Source organism: Strix uralensis, chromosome 2 (assembly GCF_047716275.1).
Source record: "Strix uralensis isolate ZFMK-TIS-50842 chromosome 2, bStrUra1, whole genome shotgun sequence".
NCBI classification, from domain to species: domain Eukaryota; kingdom Metazoa; phylum Chordata; class Aves; order Strigiformes; family Strigidae; genus Strix; species Strix uralensis.
In genome coordinates this window covers 106,559,501-106,584,882 of record NC_133973.1, presented here as the reverse complement: position 1 = coordinate 106,584,882, position 25,382 = coordinate 106,559,501, and the positions used below count along the sequence as shown (strand labels likewise).

Here is a 25,382-nt window from a genome sequence, read left to right as displayed (position 1 = left end):
CGCCATTGAAGAGCTGCTGCCTCCGTCAGTCCAGGGCCTTGTGAGGCAGCGCCATTAAACAAATGCTTTCCCAGCTCAGGGGAAACCTGGATCTGCCTTAATGGCATGTGAATGGCAGCGAAACATGCTGGAAAATAAGCACTCATGGCTTTTGATAGCCTTGGATGACTTGTGTCAAACCATCCACTTTCCTTCCATAGCAGAGTAATGGGTCTTGTAGATAAAAGAAAAGCTGTAGATACCATGTTGCTCAAGTTTTGTGAGGCTTCTGGTACTGTCCAATGTCATATTTTCTTATGCAAGCTGGAGAGCTTGGTTTGATGAAACCATTAGCAGCCAGGCAGGCCAACAGTCAAGAAATAGCAGTTCACTGCAGCGTGGAAGGACCCAGGGAGCAAGACCATACTGGGATCTGTACTGGGTCTGACTCTAGCTGGTGTTTTCCTTAATAACATTGGTGATGGGAGAATATGCTCATTAAATGTATAGATGGCATAAAGCTAGGAGAGGCTGCATGTGCATTTGAAGAGAAGAACAAAATTCAAAATTAATTTACAGGGTGAAATTTGAGAGACAAAAAGTGAAGTGTTTCACCTGGACTGTGGTAACAAACACCAGGGAACCAGTAGCCAGACAGCAGTTGCAGAAAAAGAGGAAAGGGAGATAGCTAGGGTGTATTATTGTGGAAGAGGAATACATTTTCAAGGGATGAATAAAGAGAAAGATTGCTGTACTCGATATCTTCAATGGAGTAACACAGGCAGTTTTCAGCATGTCTGGAAAGATAGAGCTCAGTTGGAGAGAGTGAAGAGGAGGCCAGTATGACTGGCCCGAGGTATGGAAAACCTGACCTTGGAGGAGAGGCAGAAAAACACTGAAGCTGTTTAGGTTAGAGAAAAGATGGCTGAGGGTAGACAAAGTTTACAAAAGGTTGTTAGAAAGAGGGTTAAGGAATAATCTGCTCTCCATGTTTGTGGCAGATAGGATGAGGAGCACCAGGCTTAAACAGTAATCTCTGGTTGTGGTTAGACACTAGGAAGGGCTTTTAATGGTAAGGACTGCAAAGCACTGGGACAGCTTGGCTGGGATGCTGTTGTGTCTTCCCTGCAGAGGCCTTTAGGAACAGGGTAGAGGGGGTGGATTAGACCTTGCCAAATTCCCTTCAGCCCCGTTTTTCTGTGTTTAACTGCAGTGAGAAACCGTTGCCTTGCTGGTGGTGGTGAGGCAGTCCCTCACCATTCCTTAGCTCCCTTCTTTATGGGACATAGGGAATGTTCTTAGCTGTGGGGGTGTATTTGTTCCCACCCTCCAGACAAAGCCTGTAGCACAGGTGCATCTTCATGCTCCTGGGGCTGAGCAGCTCGTGAAAAGCCTCCTGGTGAAACTGCACTTATTGATTCCTGGACTAGCTTTGTTTTCCAGGACTAGCTTTGTTTTCCAGGACTGGTGTTGCTGAAGACAGCTTGACTTCCGTGGTTGTGTCTGTGCTCATAATTAAAAGTCAGGAATAGGTTCTCATTGACCCTTCTTTGGGCTGCCTTCCTCCAAGGCAGATATGTCTTAGAGAAAGCTGGTTAGAGCAGTCCAAAACAGAAAGGCAGTGATCTAAAAAATAATCAGGGTGAGCAATGAGGAGTCTCAGCTTGATCTGGTTTAGCAGAACAGACATGCATTAGATCTTGCTTCTCCCCTGAAGCACATCCCTTCTTGTTCGAAATGCTTCCTTGTTCCTAGCTGGCAGGGAAGTCCATTGCCTCCCTCAAATTTTCAGCCTCTTTGACAGCAGATATTAAATTCCTTCAATTCCCCTGAGACTGTTGCTCTCAAAAACCCAGTCTGCAGTCCCCAATTACAGAGGATTTAAAGGGAGAGAGAACCATTGTGATGTAAAAAGAAAATAATGCAGAAAAAATGGAGAAGAGCAGTCTGGAACTACAGCTGGATGACCCCTGGGTTTAACCGCATCATATTTGGGTTGCATTATCCAAATGTTTTACTGAGAGTCTCTCCTGCTTTCCTAGCTCATGTTGCTCTGCTGTCCTTCACTGTGGGAAGCTGTGACTTTGTCAGAGGGCAGCTGGCTCTGCCGTAGGACTCTGCCTCTGCCGTCAGCTCTCTCTGGCCATGTACCCCCCTGGACAGCACGGCTGCTGGGCTCAGGTTTCCCTCATTCAAGTAGCGCACCTGGCAGCAGAGCATGGGCATGTTGCATGCACGCAACAGCAAGGGCAGGAAGAGCATGACATCATTTTCTATTAGCTAACAGTCCAAAAGCTGAGAGGTTTGCCTCCCCTTTTATACAATTTATATTGCATTGCTCTGTATTATCTGTTTGCTGTCTCATTGGTTTGCATACTTCACACAGGTGAACGTGGCTTCCTACACGTCTACCCATTTACATTGCTCTGAAAAGTACAAGTTGGTTGGAAGTATCCTGGTTTTACTAGTCCCTGCCTTCAATTACACATTTTCATTGGTATTTTTAGTGTTAGCACAGCTTCTCATACCAGATCTGTAGTCTTCTGCATTTAAGGATTCTCACCAGTTGACATGCACACTTGAGGGAGTTAAATCAGCCCAAACCTGCTGGAGTGGTGTTGACTTTGTGTTTAACCTTCAGAAGTACCTTGCCCATTAGATTAACATGCAGACACAACTTTATTTGAGGCTCTTGTCTATTTTCAGAGTTCATTTTCCTCTGCCTTCATGACCTCTTCATGTCTTTTTTTAATTTGGACAAGTCCATACTTGACTGTTCTGAGGAATTTTGCCCATTTCAAGAGGGGTGGGAGATGCAGGACTTGGTGGTGGCTGGTTAGTAGGGACTCAGCCAAGTCTGGAACTTTCTAGCTGCTTCAGGCAATACACCCTGCCCTAAGCATGAGCTAACACTAAGTGTATGGCAATGGTTCCTTGGAATAAGTAGAACTGTCTTGGTTTTCATTTGGATGTAGCCTGGAAAGTTAACGAAGTATTTGGCAGATAGAAACCAGGCTGCAGAGAACAGTTTTGACGGTCCCAGCCTGCATCTTGTAGGAGGTCCGTGCCATGGAGCCACTTCTGTTGGCAGCACCAGCCTGCTGGGAAGGTGGCCGTCCTGCAGGTCCTAGGTGCCAGGGTCCCACACCTCCTGCAGGCCAGGGTGAAGTGGCCGAGCAGCATTGTGGCTGCGTGCCGCTCTCCTGGGCACCTTCAGGAATTAGAAGTTCACCCTGAAGGAGTGGAGTAGGCTGCGAAGAGAGAGTCTTTGGCCCCAAGACTAGAGTTGAGATGAGATGATGCTGAGTGACTCAACATAATGCTGCCCAGAAGAATTTTAATCTCTTAGCAAATGTAAGTGTTCAAACTGTTTAAGGCCAGAAGCAGTAAAGTTTTGACACTTGCCGCCTTCTTTGCATCTTTTTGTCTTGTTCAAATATTTGAAACCCTGACTGAATTAAAGACTGAGCTTCTGGTCACATTCCAGGGTCAGATTTTTGTCAGAAACTGCCTTTTCTTAGTATTATACATTTGTCTCATGCATAGAGACGTTCACATGCACATGCTGAACAAATAGACTATCTTTGGGAGCGATAATGAAAATAAATCAAATGCCCCAAGTTCATGCAGCCACTAGGCAGCAACTGAAAAAGCAGAGACATATCTTGTCCCCTTGTTTGTGGTATTTGAACAGCACTCAAGTGCAGCACACAGCTGTGGCTACTCCAGGAAAACTCCCCTACAGCACACCTAAACCTCTGTGGCCACATACACACCAGTCAATGAAATGCATAGGGGAACTCTTTCTGGCTCTGAGACTGACTGGTGTGGAATTGCCTGTTCCCATGCTGTTATACCCTCTTACCCCTCCAAAATGGAGAGGACACAGTTGAGAAATCACTCTGGAGCAGACATTGCCTTCTGCAGTGAAACAGCGAAATGACTAGCTCAGAGAACAAGGGGACAGCAGTGTGTATTGCTTATCTCAACTTTAGCAAGGCTTTCGATGCTGTCTCCCATAATATTCTCATAGAGAAAGGGATGAAGTGCAGGCTAGGTAAGTTGATAGTGAGGTAGATTCAAAATTGCCTGAACAGCTGGGCACAAGAATTTTTGATTAGCGGCACAAAGTCCAGCTGGAGGCTAGTCACTAGTGGTACACCCAAAAGGCCTGTACTGAGGCCAATGCTGTTTAACATCTTTGTTGATGACCTGGATGACAGAGTGCACCCTTAGCAAGTTTGCTGATGACACAAACCTGGGAGGAGCAGATGATAAATGAGATGGTTGTGCTGCCATCCAGAGGGTCACCAGCAGTTCTAGGGAGCTGATCCTTCTTCTCTGTTCAGCACTGGTGAGGCACATCTGGAATGCTTGGTCCAGTGCTGGGGTCCCCAGTACAGGAGAGATGTGGACTTACTATAGTGAGTCCAGTGCAGGGCCATGAAGATGATGAAGGGACTGGAGCATATCTCATTTAAGGAAAGGTTTAGAGAGCTGGGACTGTTCATTCTGGAGAAGAGAAGGCTCAGGGGATCTTATCCATGTGGATGAATGTCTGATGGGAGGAGTAAAGAAGATGGAACCAGGCTCTTCTCATTGGTGCCTAGAGACAGGACAAGAGGCAATGGGCACGAAGTGAAACACAGCAAATTCTGTTTAAAGTCTCTTTAAATTCTGTTTAAATTCTCTTTACAGTGCAGATGGTCAAACACTGGCACAGGTTGCCCAGAGAGGTTGTGGAGTCTCCAGTCTTGAAAGTATTCAAAACCTGCCAGGACATGGCCCTGAGCAACCTCTAGGATTGTTGGGTAAAAGAAGTCTTTGTGAAAAAGAGTTATTGGCATGCTAGTAAATTCAGCTTGAAATGAAGAATACTTTTCCAATGAGACAAATGGCTTTTTTTTAGCAGTACTGATTATTTGTCCTATCTATTTTACCAGTATTTCGTACTGGACAAAGAAAGTTTAGCTTGAAGTGTGGGATACTTACACCACTGATGTCTGTAATGTCACTTTTCACAGAATGAAAGCTTCCAAAATGAGACACAGAAAAATTATTTACAATGAAACAATTATTTAAAACATATTCTTAAGGGTTTTTTGCCTACTTAGGGAACTACTCACTTTCTCCAAACTTCCAGATTCTTGGATGAGCATTTTCCCCATTTTTATTGCACTTAAACAGAAGGAAGGGAAAGTCTGCAGCTTGGCTGGTAAATGCTCTCCTGGGCTATGTTTTTCATTCATATTCCAGCTGCTGGGTCATAAGGAGCAGCTGGAATTGCAGAACAGACAGAGGGATTCCCAAGGGAGGTGGCAGCCCTACTTTTCCATCAGATGAGGGACTGAATGGGGCACTTGAGGGAGCTATTCACCTTCCCAAGGAAGCGGTGAGGAGAAGGAATATCCACCAGCCTCTAGAAAAAGAAACTAAATGAAAAGAATGCTTTTTAAAAGAAGTGACAATCATTTGTTTTAAGGAAAAACAGTGCTATTATAACTGCAAATAGAATCATTTGAAATACATAAAGCAGAGCTGTGCTATGGGTAGATCTTCTCTTGCTTATGCTGGAGTTAATACTGGAGTGAGCCTAAATGTTATTGAGGTAAAATATACTCATTATAGATTTTGAAAGTCTGCTTTCAAGATGTGAGGACTTTTTGCACAGAACTGTAGTGCATATAGCTACCTATACCTGCAAGTAGATGCTGTACTGGGAGGAGAAAGGGATAAAAAATTAATTTCAGTGGCAGGAGGACAGTGTCTGGTTCTCTTGATAATCAGAAGGGAAAACTGAGCTTGTTCAAGAGGAGCAGCAGCCTCACTCTAGGTTTTCCAAAGGTGCCTGAGATCTCCCAAGTCAGGCCCCTGTCCTAATTCTGTGCTTAAGAGGAGCCTGTCTCTACTGATGATATGAGAGACTGTCAGTATTAGGCTTTATGCCTCTTTGATTTCAGAAGCTACGGGTGCCTGGCAGCTTATTTGGGTAGCTAAGTACCTTTAATAGACAGACCCTTTGCTCTTCATTGGTTTTGCTGTGAATGCCACCCAATTACTGAAGAAATGTCTGGTACTTACTGGGAGTGGGGAACACCAAATACCAGGAACAGAGGTAAGCCCTGCAGATATCTAGCCAGATGGAGATGTAACATGGTGGCCCTGGATGCCTGGGAGAGACCTCAGGGGTTTTGCATGAACGCCCTCAAAATGCCAGTCTCTCCACTGGTGGAAAGTGAATGAAATCCCCTAAAAGTCAAGCCAGATTCTAGTTAAAGCAAACAAAAATAGCTAGTTAATGGACCTAAACTAGAGGAAGTCTGTCATACAGATTTATAAAGATATGTTAGGAAAACAAAAGAAAATTACATTTAGCTGATTTACTCTAAGATCATGTTTTCTCCTACTCTGCACTTGGCCATGCTTGCTTGCCCAGCTCACACTTTGCATTCTGAGACTGATTAAATATGCTACTATTTAAACCCTTCTTTGAGGTCTTCAGTGGGATCCCCTTTGGATTTAAATCTTCCCTGGGTTCCTCCTTCAACCCCACTTTTGATGGATCTTTAACCCATGGTGAAGGTCGTGCCTTCTCCATATGGGAAGCACTCATACTCCTGCGGCAGATCAGGTGTTCTCTTAGGTTCTCGATGAGATCATGACAAATCATTAATCCACAAAGAGCTGAAAGTTTTTTCTCTCCCTGAGAAGGCAAGGTGGAAATAGCAAGGTGAAACATCTCTAAGCTCTCAACCTTATGTTTCCTATTACTGTACAAGATGTCAGTCATACCTGATACAAGAAGTTAATGTGAGTGGTTTATTACTAGTTTCCTGCTGAGACCAGGCATGTTGGTACTCTCTTGCCTCATGGATGTAGCAACCAACTGGGGGTAAGTGACTTCTTGCCAGGCCATCTCTGTCTCAGAAGAATATATAACATGACAGAGGGGGACTGTCATGGCTTTTCTCCTTCCCAGTGCAGCCTCAGTCTTTGAAGTACCTGGGAGATAGGGACCCACCATCCTACTGCAGATGGGGACCAAGCATCTTTGTTGTGATGCTGGAAGGATGAAGGCTGGGAATCAAAACCCACCCAGGCAGATGTGCATGAGGATGCTGGAATTGTGCTCCACTGGCCTGGAAAATGAGGGCAAAAAGGTTGGTTCCTCAAAGAGCCAAATGTGCTGTTTTTTAAACAAAAGTAATTTCTTGGCTGTCAGTGACAGCTCCTATTTAGGAGGATCCTGTTTTATAGCTGCAAATGAAAAGAGCTGCTTGGCAGCTGGCCAGCAGCACAGCTACTTAATTTACCAATGAAAACTTTGAGGAAATGGGGAAAGTTTGCTAGAAAGCAGGTCTGCTGTACAGCAGACTGTGTTTCTTCTTTATGCAACTGAAAAACGAAGAAAAATTTGAAGGATCACAGAAATATATTTTGTGTTCCCAGATTTACTGAACTGTACAAAATCTAGCTGCTAGAGTAACTAGAATATGCGGAGCAACTCTGCATTACCTTTGTCCCTCTTCTCCTAAGTGCCTTTGTCCATGACTGACAGCCATGAGGACCACCTTGGACCTCCTTGGCTTTAAGGCAGTCAGGCTCTTGCCCTTTGTGTAAGGGTAGACTGGTTCTAGCCTGCTACATCTGGAGCCCTGCCAAATAAATATATAGATAAAAGGTAATTTCCTGAATGTCTCCTCTTGGGATGCATCTCACTGCCTGGAGAGCGAGTGAAAAATCTTCCCCATTGCTGAGAGCTCAGAGGCCACACCAGGGGGACACTCACATCCAAGCAACCAGGAAGAGACCATTTTATTAATGATGGTCCTTGTTGCTAGAGCATGCTTTCTTCTGGAGATTCTCCTCATAAAAACCACCCTTCATGCTGCCTGCTGACACCTGTCAGCTTTATGGACTTTGCAATGAGTCAGCCACCGAATTGGGCTTAGAAATGTAAATTTGCATTGGAACAATAATCATTATGTGACCCCATTGACATACATCTCAGCTGGCAACCCTCCTTAAGCATAGGCTCATGGGGCACTCCATATCCTCCCAACCTACCTCAGCTTACCCCAGCTGGTGGAAGAAATAAATTCTGTGGTTTTTTTTTTTACCTCCCAGCATTAGCATTGCATGTTGTTTAATTACTGTTGATTTTGGAAGACCCAGGTACCAAAGTTTGTGCTCCACTTTCCTTCACAGTCAGCTGTGCCTTATGTCCCCAATAACTCCAGTTGCCTCCTCTCCACCCACACCTATACCCAGTGATTTCTCTAAAACTTCTGCAATGCCTTTTGACATTTCTAGCCTGAGATTCTGCAGCAGAAGGAAAATTAAAATTTAGGGCAATATTAAGTTAATTAAACTTACCATCAAATTAATAACACAAGGAGTACTGTGCAGACTACATTATTCATTTTTCATGTTTTGTTCAGTAAAAACTCCATTTTTAATGCGCTTAGCATTACTGGAGAATTTCTACCCTGCTATGCTAGAGTTTCACAGCACATAGCGTTTCTGGGGTTCTGTATGTAAAGTCAATGTAATTTTCACTCAAGCGGTAAAACATGCAAAATTAATTAAAAAAAATGAGAAATCTCTGGTTTCTGGGAAAGAAAAAATCAGTCAAACATGGGGGACAAAATTCCTATATGGTTAAATGAATTAATTTTAATTCATCACCTTTCCTATTTTCTCGTTTCCTAGAACTCCTGCTATTCTCCTCAGCACCAGTTTTGTCCATAGACAAAGTGACAGTTCACCTCTTTAAGGTTTTTCTAAGGGTCTCGGTGCTGAAACCTTGCTGCACCATTGTGGCACATCCCACTATTATCTATACAGCTCTGCTCCTGACTACACTGCACAAAGTCATTATTTATTAATAATGCAATGAAATACTACATGGTATAAGGTTAGGACTGTGAGGTTGTGTGCTCCTTAGGACTGTGATTTTTTCTTTAAGCGCAGCCAAGTAATAGCTAAATGACATGGTTCAAAGAACTATGGATCTTCCATTCCAAGGGGACTGTGGATTATGCGCTGAAAGAACTAGCGCAAAATGAAATTATGGGCACAATAACCCAATGCATGCTTTGGAAAGAGGCAGTGGGAATGTAACTTCCCTTGGAGAAAGGAAGGAAATTAATGAAAACTGAAAACATGGCATAGAGACAGCATTATTAAGAAATAAGGCATAAGTAAGGAATCATTAGGAAATGTGCAGCTATGGCTGCAACACAGCACAAGGGAGAAAGGGAGATCAAATGAACATATTAGGTGCTTCCTTGCTTAATTGCTACATTTATTAAAGGTTATTGTTACAGGAATGGGTAGACCTTCAAGGAAAAGCTGCTGCTGGATGAGAGTGTTGAGTTTCACTTTAGTGTTCAAACTTAGTGCCTTTCCTGGTGCAACGTGCAGAGATACAATCAAATTAGCAAAGCCTTCTTCTTGCTAAATCCCTCTGCTCAGAGGAAGAAAGGACCAGGTACCTCAATCTCTGTGGAAAAGCACTCACCCAAACTCCTCAGGATTGCTGTTATCACCCTATGAGTCTTGATAATTTCTTGTATGTGAACCTTCATTCCTCTGAGTTTTTCCAGATACCATCTAGGTTTGACAGGAGGAGAAAAAAAAAGATCACTCACTTAATAGTGCATGAAATATTCTGATGCCTTGCTATTAAAAGAGAAGTAGTTTGAAAGAGACCTATGCATCCAGCATGCTGAGTCTGTGGGTCAGTGCTGAACCTGCTGGGGAGGAGGTGGCTGTGGGCAAAGATCCCCAGCATCTGTGGTGGGTGAAGCTGGAAAAGGAGGAGGAATGCTGCAGTTGCTGCAGTTGGCTTTCCCCCACCCAGCTGCCTTTCATTTGGGAACCTGTGGCTGGTATCAGTTCAACTGAGGAACTGTGATGGCATCCAAAGAGCCTTGAGCACAGTGGAGACCCTTCCCTACACCCTGTTCAAGCTGCAAGGTGAAGAGGGGCTTCTGCAATACCATTCTTCTGCCTTCAATCTACTCTCTCCACTGGGGCTAGATCTCCCAGATTATGGGCCATTTGTGTCTGTGGAGAAGTGCAAAGGTGCTGTGGACAGTCCAGCAGGGTTGGATTGTTTTAGAGGTGAGACTGCATTAGATGTTGGGTTTGCCAGAGCTGGAAAACAGCTTTTTGCTGCAATACATGTCCATGTGAGTGCTTATGCATGAAGCCTTCTGCATCCAGGACAAGAAGACATCATGTTCACTTCTACTCTTTATCTTTTCCTCCCTTTCATCCTTCCTCTACCTCCTTCTGCCGTCTGCCCCATTTATGTTCAGCAAAGTCTTGCATTTACAATATTATTTTCCTGACAGCTGGAAATAATGTCTAAAATCTGCATTTTTTTAAAAAAATGCAACAAGCACACACTCATTCAGGAGAGCTAAGGTTATTCTTCTAGACCAGAAGAATAGACCAAAGACTTCTTTATTTCCTTTTAAAGCAGAGTCTTTTCTAGTTCTCAGACACTTCATGAATTTTTATCTTCTATACTGGCATTCCTGTAGCACGATGGTTGGTAGACCTTGCCAACATGCTTCAAGCCAGAAGCCTGGGGAGCATCTTTAGCATCAAAAATAAAACTCTGTTCCTGTGGCTGTTTGAAGAAAGGTGTGAAAAGCGGACTTTGGTAGTGTGATATTCAAGTGCTGGAGTGCCCAGAACAGAGCTGCTGTCTCCAGGAGGAGAATTCACAAGGCTGAGTGACACCTAACCAGTGAAGGAGGGAGAGCTGGGTGCCTCAAAGCAGGATTAGCATTCTTCATCAGTCTGAGTGGGGAAATGAGAAAGAACTGAAAGTATTCCTGAAATAACTGTCTACCTGCTACTGTGGTATTTATACCATCTCTTTGATATCTGTAAGCTGGGGCCTTCTCTCCTCTTTAGAAGAGATGGTGTGAGAAAATATTAAATACTTTTTAGTAACTTATTTAGGTTCCTGCTCAGGAAATAAGAGACATGGTTTCTAAGTCATCTTTAATCTGAAAAGGCTTGAACTTATGTTGTCCCTTTCTCATTTTTACTAAACCTTGCAGACAACAATAACTAAACCACTCAAGGCTAGTCATTTACCCCATGGAAAAGGCTGGCTCCAAAAGCTGATAATGTTGCAACTATACAGAGATTTCAGGAGATGGAGACCTGTGATAGCAGGAGACTAAAGGTGCCTTCAGGAGATCTCTCTCCTGTGTTCTCAACCAAGTCCAGACCTTCCTCAACATCCGCATCCATCAGGATGTTTAACCCAAAACCTGAGAGTTCTCAGTCCTAAGGGGATAGGACAGGACAACTAAGAAGACACAGAATATGGTACAGGGTACAGTGCTGGAATGAGGGTTTGGCTTCAGAGTTGCCATGGGTCTGAGCAAGAGCTATTGTCTTATATGACTGCAAGCTGGACCCTTGCACATTAGGAAGATACTGCTGACAGCTGCTTGGAGATACTGACCCTGTCACAGGTACCTGCTGGGGTCAGGAAGGAGCTGGAGCTGGGAGGTTCTTCTGCATTTGCAGCTCCTGTGCCCTTTGCTGGTTGCTCAGGCTTGCAAGGCAACTCTTGTCTTCCCCAAGTACTGAGCTCCCTCTGAGCAGAGAGCACCAGCCACATCCCATGGCAAGAATATTTGCCTGAAAAGCAGCAACCTGGCTGTGGATAGTGATGGTACAGCAAGTGACCACACGCTGGCCTGCTTTGAGCACTTACACAGAGAGAAATTTTGCCATTGAAAAGTAAGATGAATGTAGCTAATGACACATTGATGTAGTCCCCAGAGCTTCTCAGCATCTTGTGCTTGAAAACATCTGCGTGACCATGCCTTCAAAACAGAGACATATTACACAATGACAACTCAAAAGGATTATAAAACCATGTTTAGTTTACAGCGTGCTGTGTGGACTCACTGACCTATTACTCAGAGTGATATTTTTCATTTACTGTCCATGTAGCATGGTTTGATTTACAACGTGCAGCTTTAGATACCAACCCTGCCAAAGAACACAATCAGTGTGGAGTGGTCAGAAAAGCCACACTACATGCCTAGAAAGTGGGTCTCTTTCTTTGGACAATGGGCCTGTGGGGTAGATGTCTCATTGAAGGACCTGAGCACTCTCAGCATGGCTTCATTGAGGGGTAAGGGAGATCTGCACCTTCTGCATTTAGCCTGGAGATGAGGCTCTTACAACAGCAACTGCTTTGCCTTTTGCATTGTTGTCTGAGTAGTGTCACTGGGAGAAAATTCCAAATGGAGACAGCTCGTGGTCATGAATTATACAATTCCCTGCTTTCACATTAGGACTCTACAGCAGCCATGGAAATCCAAGGCTGACAGTTCAAAGTGACTCTCCTGTGTCTCTTGTGTTGCAAACATGGGAAGAGAGGTGATGTTATGTACTCAAGTGGGCTGTTGGACTGAATAAATAGATGCTTTTAAATGCAAAGTTCATACAATGGCATTTGAGGATGTTATTTAGTAATAAATTCTGTGAATAATAAGACATCACTGAAAGCATTCAAAAGTCTACATAGTAACTCAGGATGAGGGCTTTGAGAGAGACTTGCAGCAATAATCATAAATGTCAGCACTGTTTCGAGGAGGCGGGTAGTGGAGGAGTGCCAACTGATAAGCTCTGGTTTTGTTTTTGCAATGTTTACCTTGTTTGTCTGGGTTGCCAGGCTGAAATTCAAGAATCAATCAGCAGGCTATAATGGATGTATTTTCATTATGTCACAAGGAGCCTCAAGTGTCTTTCACTCATGTATTATTCACAGAAATGGATGAACAATTAAGTCATCTACTACAGCATGCAAATCCCAGGATATCTGCACAGCTTAAAACTACACTGAGGTCCAGGCAAAGCCTCCACTGTCCCACAGTTGCCAAGGCAAGACAAAAATTTTGTGTTATTGGAGCAGTGTAACCACCTGACACGTCCTTTTAACTCACAGAATCACAGAATCATCTAGGTTGGAAAGGACCTTGAAAGATCACCTAGTCCAACCATTAACCTAACACTGACAGTTCCCAACTACATCAGATCCCTAAGCACTATGTCAACCCACCTCTTGAACACCTCCAGGGATGGGGACTCCACCACCTCTCTGGGCAGCCCATTCCAATGCCTAACAACCCGTTCTGTAAAGAAATACTTCCTAATATCCAGTCTAAACCTTCCCTGGCGCAACTTGAGGCCATTCCTTCTTGTCCTATCACTTATTACTTGGTTAAAGAGACTCATCCCCAGCTCTCTGCAACCTCCTTTCAGGTGGCTGTAGAGGGTGATGAGTTCTCCCCTCAGCCTCCTCTTCTCCAGACTAAACAACCCCAGTTCCCTCAGCCGCTCCTCGTAAGACCTGTCCTCCAGACCCTTCACCAGCTTCGTTGCCCTTCTCTGGACACTCAAGCACTGGGAGACTGCTGGACACAGAGGTGACAAATGTCTGTGCTGAGAGGCCTTTGAAGTATCTTCAGGATGGACATTAAGATCCTTTCCATCTCTAAACAGTTCAGGGTACATAGTCTCACTTTAAGAACTGAGCAGTCACCACTGAAAGACAGAGGATGCTTATATTTGTCTGCCAAAGAAAAGAAATGTTATGCCAGAACTACCTGTTTGTGTAACAGTGGTTGAGGCTAATGTTATATGAGGAACCCAGATAGAGCTATTCCAAATTATTCCAATGTTTTCCAAGTGTTAGGAGAAGTGTTTCCCCATTTTTCTTTTATCTGTGCATTAAACATTTATTCTACCAGGGAACTCGATATTTGCATTCATTGAAAGTCAGCTGGGAAGGGTTTATATGTATTTTCCAGGATTTCACATATAAAACCTTGAAGACGAGTTCTCTGCACTGCTTTCTGAAAAGCCCATAAAGACAGGACTATAAACTGCATTTTGTGGGAGACATTGGCTGGTGTACAATGGGCAAAGCAGGGAGCATGCAGGAACAGCCCCAGTGCTTCCTCGGAGAGCTGGATACTGACCCTGCCTCTGCCAGAGATGCAACACATGAATGTTTTTTAGTCGAGCATTTCCCTGCTCACATGCTTCTTATTTTCTGGATAGCTGAACTGTGCCTCAGAGCCTGTATGCTAAGAGCTGAAACTCTGGTCAGTGGGAGATGGCTTTTCTCTGACTGTGCATGTAAAGTGCTATTTAATACCAACTACTCAAAGATCCGACTCTGGGTCTCCCAACCTGAGGAACTGGAATTTGTGAATGTCCCTCAGTGCCTTGTCCTGTCGCTTCTCCTCCCACCTGTGAAATGGAAAAATGCTCCCTTGACACAAAGAGGCTTCATGCAAAGAAATCAAATGGGTTGATTCTTGTATTTCAGCCTGGCAACCCAAACAAATCAAATGGGATAATGATGGGTCCATAAAAACATTTTCGTAGTCAGAGGAAGGGCTTAAATACTGCGCTATGTGTCAAGGGGTGAACTCTGAGCAACAAGAAGAGACCAACATGTTGACTTCTGTTCATAAGCTGAATGCCATTGAGAGTGTGCAGTGAGTGAACTGAGTGTTCTAAGGCAAAAAAGAGGCTAAGGCAAAAATTTTTTGATTAAATACTAGCATGACACAGGTAAACAGGAGGGGTAAAATGCAGCCTGCACAGGGCTGCCTTTGCTGTGTTATTTGCCAGAAATTCCCCAGGACACTGCGGCATGTTCCCTGGCTGTTCTCCCTTAGGGCAGCAACAGGCGCTTGAGGAAATGAAGCGTATCCTGAAAATAGTTTCTGGGTTTATTTACTTTGTGTTGACTTTGTCTGTGTTCTTATGGCTACAGACTGGCATGTGACTGCATATGTGTCTGGTTTTTTTGGACCCATCCACATCGGAAGGTTTTTTTCCCTTAAAACTACTCAGAGGTTTAGTTGTTTAGCTTGTTTGTTTGTTTGTTTGTTTTATAAAAACATGGTATATTTCTTTACCTTGGTGACTTTTGTTACTCTTTCCTTTTCCCAGTCACCATGACAGCACAAGGCTAAATCCTACTGAATTATTGTTTTCTTTGTATTTTACAGCAAGAATCATAACTCTCCAAATAAGGAAATGAAAAGGGGAAAGAGCTCATGGTTTCCATCTGTTGTAAAACTTCTCACTGAAATTGCTGCCCTATAAAGCTGCACCATGCTACAATTTGCTCTGAAACACTGCTTAAGAGAGGAGGAGGAAATGGACTGCTTTTACAGCATGTCTTTAAGGAAAAGGAAAAAAAAAAAGACAGACATTATTGCAGCCAGATGTAAAGATTTGACCCTAATTAAGGATGAGGTGGAAGAGTCCTCAAGGTCCTATGCGCGAGCCTTTACAGACTGCCGTCATTTTGAAATGTTGCTATGCAGTACACCCTGGCATAGTTTGACTACTTTAGAAACCACAAGTTTTCTTTCTATTTTTAATGCCTTTTTTTAAAAGTTACTAGAGTAGCATAGTGAATACTAATTTTTAAAAAAAGTAAGGAACACTTTAAGAATATGTTTCATTTTGTTCTAGGAAAGAAACAGTCTGGCTTTAGCCATCCTGCTCCGTGGGCAAGTAGAGGGATGAAAACTGAAGTCATCCCTTGACATCACCAGCAAATTGAGACATGTCACTACCATTGCTTGATCAGTCAGACCCACGCTGGAATCCCAGGTACCATTCTGGAATCCTTTCAAAAAGGTGCTGGAAAAAGATATCAGAAAAGAATGTCCTCATGGGAGATTCACTTCACTAGCAACCACTGAACTCTGATTGCTACCAGACCAGTTTAAGGGCAGATTGGACTCTCTAGACAACCCACACTTAAAATGGACTCTCCTAACATAAATCTAATAATAATCCAGAAGAAGAACAGCAAGAAGGCAGCAAAGAAAATACAAGACCTAATTCCTTTTCCAGCTTTCTGTCTGTTGCCTGTGGTGACAAAGCATATTGGTTGATGCATCCATTGCTACTTCTAAGTATGGATTCAAATGAGTTTGGTGGTATAAACTAGTATTCCTCAAACTTTTTGCAAGCCCTATACCTTTTCCACCGCAGCTGTCTTCTTGAGATAACCCTGCTACACCCTTTATACTTTTAGTTGCTGGCAGCAGCTCAGTTCCTTAAAGTGGGATAGGAGAGACAGTTGCAGAGGTGCACACTTGTTTCCCTGCTCTGGAGCAATACAGCTGCTACTGACAATCACTCAGCATAGCTTGATTTCCCTGGTTTTCTTCTCAAGGTTTTAATGACAGAAAGAAAAGTAATACTTTAATAACCGACATGCATACCTCTCAGAAGTTTTTATGACACCTCCGAATTTTTTCTTAAGATTTTTCTAATCTTCTGTGATTCACTTTGAACTTCTTTTGTGGAAGCCTTCAGGATTGCAAATCAGTGCTTCACTTTGCACACACAGAGCACCTGTATTACTTGGTGGGCTCCAGCCTCAGATGTTTGTTTCCATCCTTCCTGAAAGCTGTTCATGTGTCCTTTCTGCATTCTCTGGCATAGCAGAGCAGTGCATCCATCCTTTATAGTCCAGGCACAAAGACAGATTTACTAAAATAAAAGAAGTCATTCAAAGTTTGGGGTTTTTTTAACTATTCTGGATGGTCCAAAAGAACCCTATAGAAATATTTAAAAAAAACCCCTACAACAGTTTTCCTCAGGCCACCTCTGGCATACCAGTGAGCCAGACCAGCTAGTTTGTTTTCAGTTATTTCATTTTGAAAGTTTTCTCACCAGCAGTATTCACAGAGGTTCATCCTTCTCAGATTGCCTGAAACCAAATCAGAAGCTACTTTGTTGTTTAAGAATCATTACTTTAATATCTATCTCACTTAAAACACGTATTTACTCTTCAGTGGATCAAACTTAAACAAGTACAATAGAGCTTGAAGTAGAAGAACAGCATGAAGTCCACAATAAAACCATACCAATTTTGTGGAATCATGTTTTTTGTTCAGGGAGATGGTTTGTGTTCACATAAAAGCATCTTTATTATTTTGTATTTATATTCAGTTGCTACTGAAATGCAATTCACTCTTCTTTTCAGGAAGGTCAGTACTGCAGATCACTAAGCAGTGCCATATTAAAACAAAGCACCTGCCCTTCACAAGGAAACCTAGAGGTAGGTGTCAACCAGCATCAGAGTTTGAAGCAGTGTCTAGGGCAGTCTCCCTTCTCTCCCATCTCTCCCTTGACCTTTTTGTCAGTCAGGGGACTCATGCTGCAAGTTGATCTAACCCTTGGAGATATATTCCAAGTGCTGAGAGCTCTGTGTCCTTTCCCTCAGCCTGGCTTAATTAGCCTCATCCATTTCCCTCCAGTTCTCCATTTGCACAGAAGTGCACTGGCAAGCCCTGTGCCTAGCATGAGTTGATGTTCTGAACTGATTTGAGGTTAATTTCCTTTGTTCTGTGCCTCATAGTCATGTGAGTTGAGCAGAGGTATCATTAGGAACTATGCACAGGATCACTGATGATGCAGACTGGAAGGGACTTCAGGGGGCCTTTATTCCAACCTCCTTCTCAAAGCATGGTCAACATCAATTTCATATCAGACATGACTGATCTTAATCTTTTCCTTCACTGATTATTCTTCAAAAAAAATTCTTTGTACTGTTGAGACTGGTCATCTCCTCTTCATAAACGTGGTCAAGCACGCAGGACAGCAACAATTGCTATTCAGCAGCTATTTCAGTTGCATGAGTTAGATTTCCTACCTGTGACCCACTGGAGAGACTGACTTTTAAAGCAAAATGTTCACATCAGAGATGTAAGAAATGTCTCAAGTTGGCCACAAAGAACTGAGACAGCTGTGATAATTACTTGCTCTTGAAAATTTTGCACATCTCTCCCATAAAACTCCCATCCTCTGAGTTACTAGAGAAAAAATGCTGCAGGTTGTGTCAGGTCTTTCATTTCTTTTAGTCCCACACAGAGTGTTCAGAGGTGGTAAATGAAGAACTGTGTCTTACTAGGTACAGGTATAGATGGTAACTATTTTGAGAACAGGTAGCTAGTTTGATTCTGGACCCCAAACGCTTTACAAATTGTACATCTGAAGTGAAGTATTCTTGCAAATCTGGTGGGAAGAAGAAGCTTTGATTATATATAGTCATGAACAGTGCCCAGTAAAAAAAGCAGTTTTAATGTATTGTGTTGTTTCTAGCAGGCAATCTATCTCTTATCATAACCCCAAGACATCCATGTAATGAGGTCATGTTCAAGTATATGACCCTGTCATTTCTGCAAATAACTGACAAAATCCTATGCACACTTCTGCTATATCTCATTCAGTAGGGAGCATTCCTGGTTTGATTAACCTAAGAGGGAAGCACTATTATCTCTGGGACTATTGTGCTATTCTGTAGAAGGGATTTTTCATTATACGTAGTAGATATTTTTTTAAAAAGACATTCTAAGCAAAAAAGAAGAGTTATCTTTCTTCCTCTTCCCTGTAACTTTTTCAGAGAGCAAAATTACATCCCTGACTATACAATTCCTTGCATTTAATCATTGCCAAGAGAGATGTTTCAAAAGGATGTTGCTTTTAGAACAAAAAAGAATGCAAGAGACTCCATATAAGACAATTCCACACTTTTTTGATCTATCAGCTTTGAAAAAGAAAACCTTCCAATGTGAAATTCACCCATTTCTCACCACATCTGCTGAGGCTCTGTGATTAAAGTCATTCAAATGAAGATGCTTTAGCTTTTTTGATTCAGAGCTGTCTCCATTTCAAGTGCTCACATGCTTCTTCTCATGGTATCTTCTTGGGTTTTCACTGACGTTGATCACCTACCAAATTATACCAGAGGACAAATACAACGATTTTGTGAGTAAGGTGGGTAAATCCTCTCTGAAGCTGCTGAAGCTGCTGAATACCACCCTATGTGTTCACCTTGTTGTGAAGAACAGCTCTTCTGGGTTTGCATTTAACTGATGTCCTGTCATGCTGGCCAGGTCCTTTCTGCTTCTGGAAAGATGACACATCAAACAGCACTCTTACAGCAAAGCCATGGTAGTCTTACGGCACTTTCTGAAACACTGGAAATGGCTACTGAGCTGTTTTGGGCGAAGCCACATAGGTATGAGTTCCCACTGTAATCCCAGATAGGTGCAATATCTCTTGTAACCCTAGTGAAGTATTGCATCTGCATGCTTGTATGCTACCAAGAGATTTTAGAAAGCAGCTCTTCAGGATATATACATAAATACTAGTTTATCTTTTTTCACATCTGCACTTTGTACCTGTTTTTATGCTAGTAGTGGCCATGTTTTGCCTCCCAGCCATTTGCCCCAGGCACCATACAGCTGCTCAAGTATCTCTTGTTCTGCCATTTTTGACCATGTGAGAACTCTTCTCATTTTCTGCTTGTCGCACAACCACCGTATCTCTTCCCACAAGAGCCCTTTATCAATTTTCCATGAGGAACTCTGCAGGTCCTTTTATTGGTTCCTAACCTTTTCTGCTTTGGAATATCAGTGGTGCCTCTGCCCACCTGTGCATTCTCCCTGGCTTGCTGCCTGAAGGACAGGTCATGAGCCCTCCTCTCCCAGGTGCTCCCAAGAAAGGCTCCATGCTCCTCTCAGGGAACCTCCAGCAGGATTCAAACCTTCCCTGAGAAAACTCCAGGCTGTCCCTGCCTAGTCAGAGCTCAACAACATGTCCTACATGTGCATTACTCTCAGTTGTTCTCCTTCATTTAACTGAAGATATATGCAAAATGCTATTGAGGTCTCATTGTATTATTCTTCATTATTGATTATTTGTGTTATGTAGTTGAGAGAATAAGGATGAAGAATAGCAGAAGAGTCTTGCTGTCAGACCAGTTAGTCCTGGAGTCAGAGAGATGAGAGCAGTGCTGAGAGGTTGAGGTTGATTTCTTGCTTACCAATCTGGGAAGTCAGAAGGCCAGAGAAAGGGAAGAAAGCCAAAAAAGAGAAAGAATAGGGACAGCCCTGGTTAACTTGATAGGCACAGGCTGGGCTCCTGTGCTCTACCCCAACGGAGTCAGACATAATTAACAGTAGAGATGTGACATTGTGCCATTATATGCATCAAACACACATACAATGCCTTTATACAATAAATTCATGAGAAAAAAGGCATTGCTTGGTCTTTTCTTTGCACAATAGCATATGGTTAACACTACTGAGAACAAGCATTTTTATATATATGAAATTCTTCAGAAGGAAATTTCCTACACAAATTCATAATATTGCAATGGCTGGAGAAAGAGATGGAATGTTTCAGAGCTCATATGCATTGCTAACAAGTGACCTTCTTTGTTAGCTGGTTTAATAAGACTGACAAACATAAAGATTTTGTGCAACTTCCCTACTGATAAATGCATGGGAAAAATGTCAGTGGTTGATGTGTTGTGGCAAAATGTATTCATCTTCTTTATAAGCCTTGAGCTGCCAGTCTTTTTCATGCACAGCTTGCAAGAACAGATTTGATTAAGCGATCCAAAAGGCTCAAGCCACTATATTAGTTTCTTTTTCATGAACTTTACTGAAGTCCCCCTGCTCAGGAATAAACACACTCAAACTGCCTTTTGAAAGGCATGAATGGCTAGGGCCAAATGAGTGATGTCAGACTACAAGAATAAAAGCAAAGTATGAAAAGATGCAATTTATCATACACATTGTAACCAGTCTCCTTGGATAGGCTCTCTTCAGCTTTCATTATGAAGATTCTAACAAGTGACTGTCATATTTCTACATTTAGTCTCATTTTTTCTTTTTTTCCCCCCCCTTTTTTTTTTCCCTGGGAACAGAACACCCAGAAAGTACATTTATTTTCTATTTAAAGTTTTTGCATGTTCCTTCCAGTGGAAGTCTGTTGAAAATGAACTAAAGACTTCTTGTGAAAGTTCATGTTCAGGACTTTACCACTTACCTCATGTGGACGTCCCCATAGGATTCCTGGTTCCATTACACAGGGTGCTATGTAAAATTGAAGGAGGACAAAGTAGTCTTCCTAGTTCATAAAATAAAAACTTATCAGCAGCTCCTGAATCAGTCTGGCTTTTGGATACCTTTTGCACATATTGCCGTAGTTGTAATTACATTCCCCTAAACAGGGGCCTTGCTCTCCCCTCCCCACGGGTAACTTCTGGATGTTTAACAGTATCTCAAGGTAAATAGAGCAACGGAGGCAGGAATAACCTTCTCAGGCAGGCCACTTGTGCAGACACAGTCTGCTCTCTGTATGCCAGAGATTATACCAAAGTACTCTTGCAAACGGATTGGCAAAGCCCCAAAGGTCAAGCACTATTTTAATTTGAGGAAATCCAGATGGATATTACCTCTGCCTGATGTCAGTGCTGGATAAGACAGACATGGACATGAAGACTCCTCTTCCTCTGAAGACCTTTGAGGACACCTGCCTTATCCTCTGTGCTTTAGGTGGGGAGCTCTGGCACTTATTTTAGGGGGTTAATTCAAGCACCTACGATCTGGATGTGAAATGGATCCCTCCACTGCTTTTGTATTTATAGCCAAGGGCAGTAGGAATGAACCAGCTGAGTCATATCCCAGCAATTTGAACCTTACTTCTACCTGGCAGGCTGTCTTGTTGCTATTTTGAAGCAGGTCAGACCCTTCTGGAAGCATTTATACGGCACCAATCATTATGCAATTCTGCATGCGAATGCTCACAGAAAGCACTGCAATATTCAAATACTGTGGGGGATTTTGTCTCATGTCAAATATAAAATATATAACTATTTAAACAAGCTGATAGTTTCTCAGTCTAATATGTGACTAATTTTTGTAAACCGTGTATTATACAAGTCTGTGCTTTAATTTAATTTCCGTACCTCATTAAGGGTTTTAGACTTCAGTCCTAATAAGAACTGGTTTTTATTCTTTGAAATGATGTTAAGAAAATATTCAGCTCTTACTGAGGAATTAGGAAAGAAAATAAACCATTTTCCTGTTTTCCTAGTTTGAATAGATCTTTAATTAAAGTGACATGCCTTGGGCAAAAACCTAATTAATACATCATCTCTCTATAACTAAAATTAATGGAAGGATTATGACTACTGAGCTGCAGAAGGGACTGAAAATTTCTTTCCTCTCTTCTTACTCATTTTTCCTCTGACTATCCATCATTATTTTCTCATTGGAAGAGGGAAGCTTTTTACTCGATCATTCAATTTTAATGTGTACTGATGGATAATTCCCTGCTAGCTCTGCTGCTCCGCCAACTTTTCCATTTTGAGCATTTCCATTATGCCTGAGCAAATGGTATAGTAAGGCTTTGCAGTGGAGGTAGTTGTGGTGGTACAACTCCCCCCAGCTCTTGGGCCACTCGGTCCTTGGTGTGATTCCCCCCTCCCCAGGCCTCATACCAACCTAAGATGGATTGGGAAAGGCAGGGACCAGAGCATTAAGGCACCCCCTTAACACACCTGGCTCCTGCCTCCCCTACTGCTTGGGAACAGTAATGACAATCAATCACCTCCTGGCAGCCCAGTATATCTGTACCTGGGTTGTGGCCCAAAGTGGGTGATACCAGAACTTCACAATCTAGCAAGTTCTGGGCCTGTGCAACTGGTGGAAAGTATTAGAGTATTTCATCATCCAAGATGAGCTGAAATGGAAAAGTACCTGATGAAAATCTATTATCTCGGACCCTATAAATGGTGTAAGGAATTTGAACTCTCCTGGATCGCACTGGGCTGTGACCAGCATCTCCCCTAAGCTGGGATGCCTCTCAGGCATAGACTCCTTGAGGTTTAAAGACCGTCTGTCAACAAAACTGATGAAGGTCCAGGGTGAAGTCAGACTTCTCGAGACTCAGTTATTACCTGTTGAAGAATGTCAATGCATTGTGAATATTTACTCTAAACTTGAGAAGAGGGAAATTTTAACCATAGGCTAGTGTCTTCCATCCACCTCTCTACCTATCTATGTGCTTGAATATGCACATTTGCCTTCATGAGTGTGGGTGTCTACATTTTTCACTGGATCCAAATATTTCTGTATGTGTGTGTATGCTTTGTGTTTATACATATGTGCATATATATATACTTTGATTTAGGGTACCTTGTAGTAAGTTAGTGTGAATCTTGTCATTCTTGATTCTGTAACTAAGTTGCTGTTTTAATTATAATATATTCTACCAAATCACCTTATTAATCTTCAAATTGGTCAATCACTAAGTGCTCATAAAATTCAACCTTTTGATCAACCTCACACCATTAATAAATCTTGTATTGCTGCTAATCATAACGGTCTCAAATAGTTCATCTGTGACAATAGTAAATGCTCCGTTCAGACAATGCTTGCTCAGACAGATAGTTTTCCTTGTGGAAGGCTCATCCATGGGTGTGCTGACCAGTGTGTGGGATATGCTGCCTCCTGCCCTCTTCCAAGATGGCATACATTTGCTTTCTGCTGGTGTGGCTCCTTGGGTTAGGGAGTTTCCTGGGACTGCAGCGTATAAAGCTGCTGGGAACTGTGGGATCTCTCAGTGAGTTCATGGACATCATTGGGAGATGTGTTGTGCCCTCTCCCTGGGATGGGCTTGTAATAAGCTGAGAGGACAGGGAGAAGTCTACATCCTTCTGGCAAACACAGTGGCTATCTCATGGTGAGGCAAATGAACATGGACATCTTTAATGCTCCAATCACAAACCTTTGTCTCTTCCCCCTGTGGCAATGAAACCAGTAGTACCTGGTTAGTAATTAAGATGACAGACGGTGTCACACCATCACCACTTTCTGTGAGGTAATGCAGTAACTATTAGCACTTACAGCCATACAGGACACTGACTTTGTGGATTAAATATTTTTTCTGTGGGATAAGCCTAGTCTAGACATTCCCTTCCTTGCATACCTTCTTGAAAGCAACTGTCTTGAGAGTTTCACCACCATCATGCCTGTCTCTATCTTCTCCATCCTCTTCCTGTTCCTCCTAACTCCTGCCCATTGTTGTCATATGACCAGCTTTCCCACCATTCTGCCCTTGTTCCTGTGTGGAGTGAGCTCATCTGTTTACAATGGTGAGAATAATTTCTTGTTTTGGCTCCTTTGGTGCTATCTACTGCTGTCAGGATGCCTGTGTGTATCAAAACCCATTTATTTATTGAATCGACATGTGTTGTTTTCTGCAGCATTTCTGCTCCGTCCCTCAGATGCTTTGTTTCACCTTCTACTCCTTGAAGTGGTCTGTAAACTCCTCAGGCTGATGATCTTTTCTGTCTGATTTAATTTTTATAGGCTGTAGAGAAACAGGAGCTGATGGTATTGACACAAGTCCAAGATGTGCCAGGATGAGACTAACCCCACAGAGTGGCCAGATGTTGATGATGGATAGTTGAACTAGATTCGTTGTGTGCTGGTGCTCTGTAAGGATCCTGCATAAATGCATGTCTGCAATGCCATGGCAGGAAGTCTTTGCATGAGATGAACTGGGTAGGAAGATGAGAAAAGCAGGACATGAATGAGAGAAAAATGGAGAAGCTGACTTGTCTTTCAGCATGAAGAGGTCATGCTTGAGGGTGAGTGACAGTGAGTGGAGAAGACACCAACCCCTGTTGCTGTGCATGAGGAGAGCTATTGGTTTCAATGGGGTGGCAGAAATGTGGGGGAAAATCCTAAGAGGCTTCTCCCCTGCCTTGGACCTCATGAGATGAGAGAAAAAGCTGAATTTAACTTCTTCTGATACTCCTCATGCAGATGCCTTATTCTTTTTGTGTAGGAAAAAATGGTCGTGGAGATCAGTTCTGGGATTTCTGGGCATTAGGGGCAATGGCTGTGGAGAAACTTTGCTCATCTCTCAGCATTGCATCCTGCACCTCTACCTGCTCTAACTGCTGTTCCTTCTCCACATGTGTGCTTTATGAAAGAGGGATGTGTATTCCCTAGTGCACACTGCTCCAAAGACCCTTCTTCAGAACGAAGAGGGGTGTTCAGGCTAAGACCTCAGCTTTCACAGCAAAAGGAAGGAGGAGGTGAGGAGAGAGGCAAGTCTGAGCACATGGGAAATTGGAGAGGCATCTGGTGACAGAAATAAATGAGTGTCAGAAAGGAAAGGAGGGAAAGAGGGGAAGGGAAAGAAGGCAGAAGGATTTACAGTCAAAAACAAAATCAGAATGTAGGGATCTAAGAAATATTAAACATAAATATACTGGGGGCTATTGTAGTTTTCTTATTATCACATTTCTATTTCATGCTGACACAATATTTTGTAGTGAATTTGTTGGATCTTCTCCAGACAATAACTCCTAATCTGTTGCCGGAGTTTTTATGAAAGCCTCTGATATTTCTGCCTTCTAGAGACTGAAGTTCACTTCAGTGAAGATCTGGATTGTCCTCTAAAGAACCTCATGCTTTCCATTACCCTCCTAATTAAGAAGACTTAAGTCA

The 25,382-nt window shown here is 42.7% G+C and overlaps 2 long non-coding RNA genes across 3 annotated transcripts; both read right to left on the bottom strand.

Moving 5' to 3' along the window:
* Nucleotides 1–9,257: 9,257 nt before the first annotated feature.
* Nucleotides 9,258–16,752, bottom strand: LOC141940232 (uncharacterized). The gene is made up of 2 exons (XR_012627928.1): nucleotides 16,284–16,752; nucleotides 9,258–9,594 (listed from the first exon to the last, which is right to left on the bottom strand). It is a non-coding gene; the product is annotated as an uncharacterized LOC141940232 (long non-coding RNA).
* Nucleotides 16,753–17,839: 1,087 nt separating this feature from the next.
* On the bottom strand, nucleotides 17,840–21,092 carry LOC141940231 (uncharacterized). 2 transcript variants are annotated; one of them, XR_012627927.1, is made up of 4 exons: nucleotides 20,905–21,092; nucleotides 18,901–18,975; nucleotides 18,660–18,797; nucleotides 17,840–18,081 (listed from the first exon to the last, which is right to left on the bottom strand). It is a non-coding gene; the product is annotated as an uncharacterized LOC141940231 (long non-coding RNA). The 2 variants fall into 2 exon arrangements; XR_012627926.1 differs by lacking the exon at nucleotides 17,840–18,081 and having other exon boundaries at nucleotides 18,582–18,797.
* Nucleotides 21,093–25,382: the final 4,290 nt, after the last annotated feature.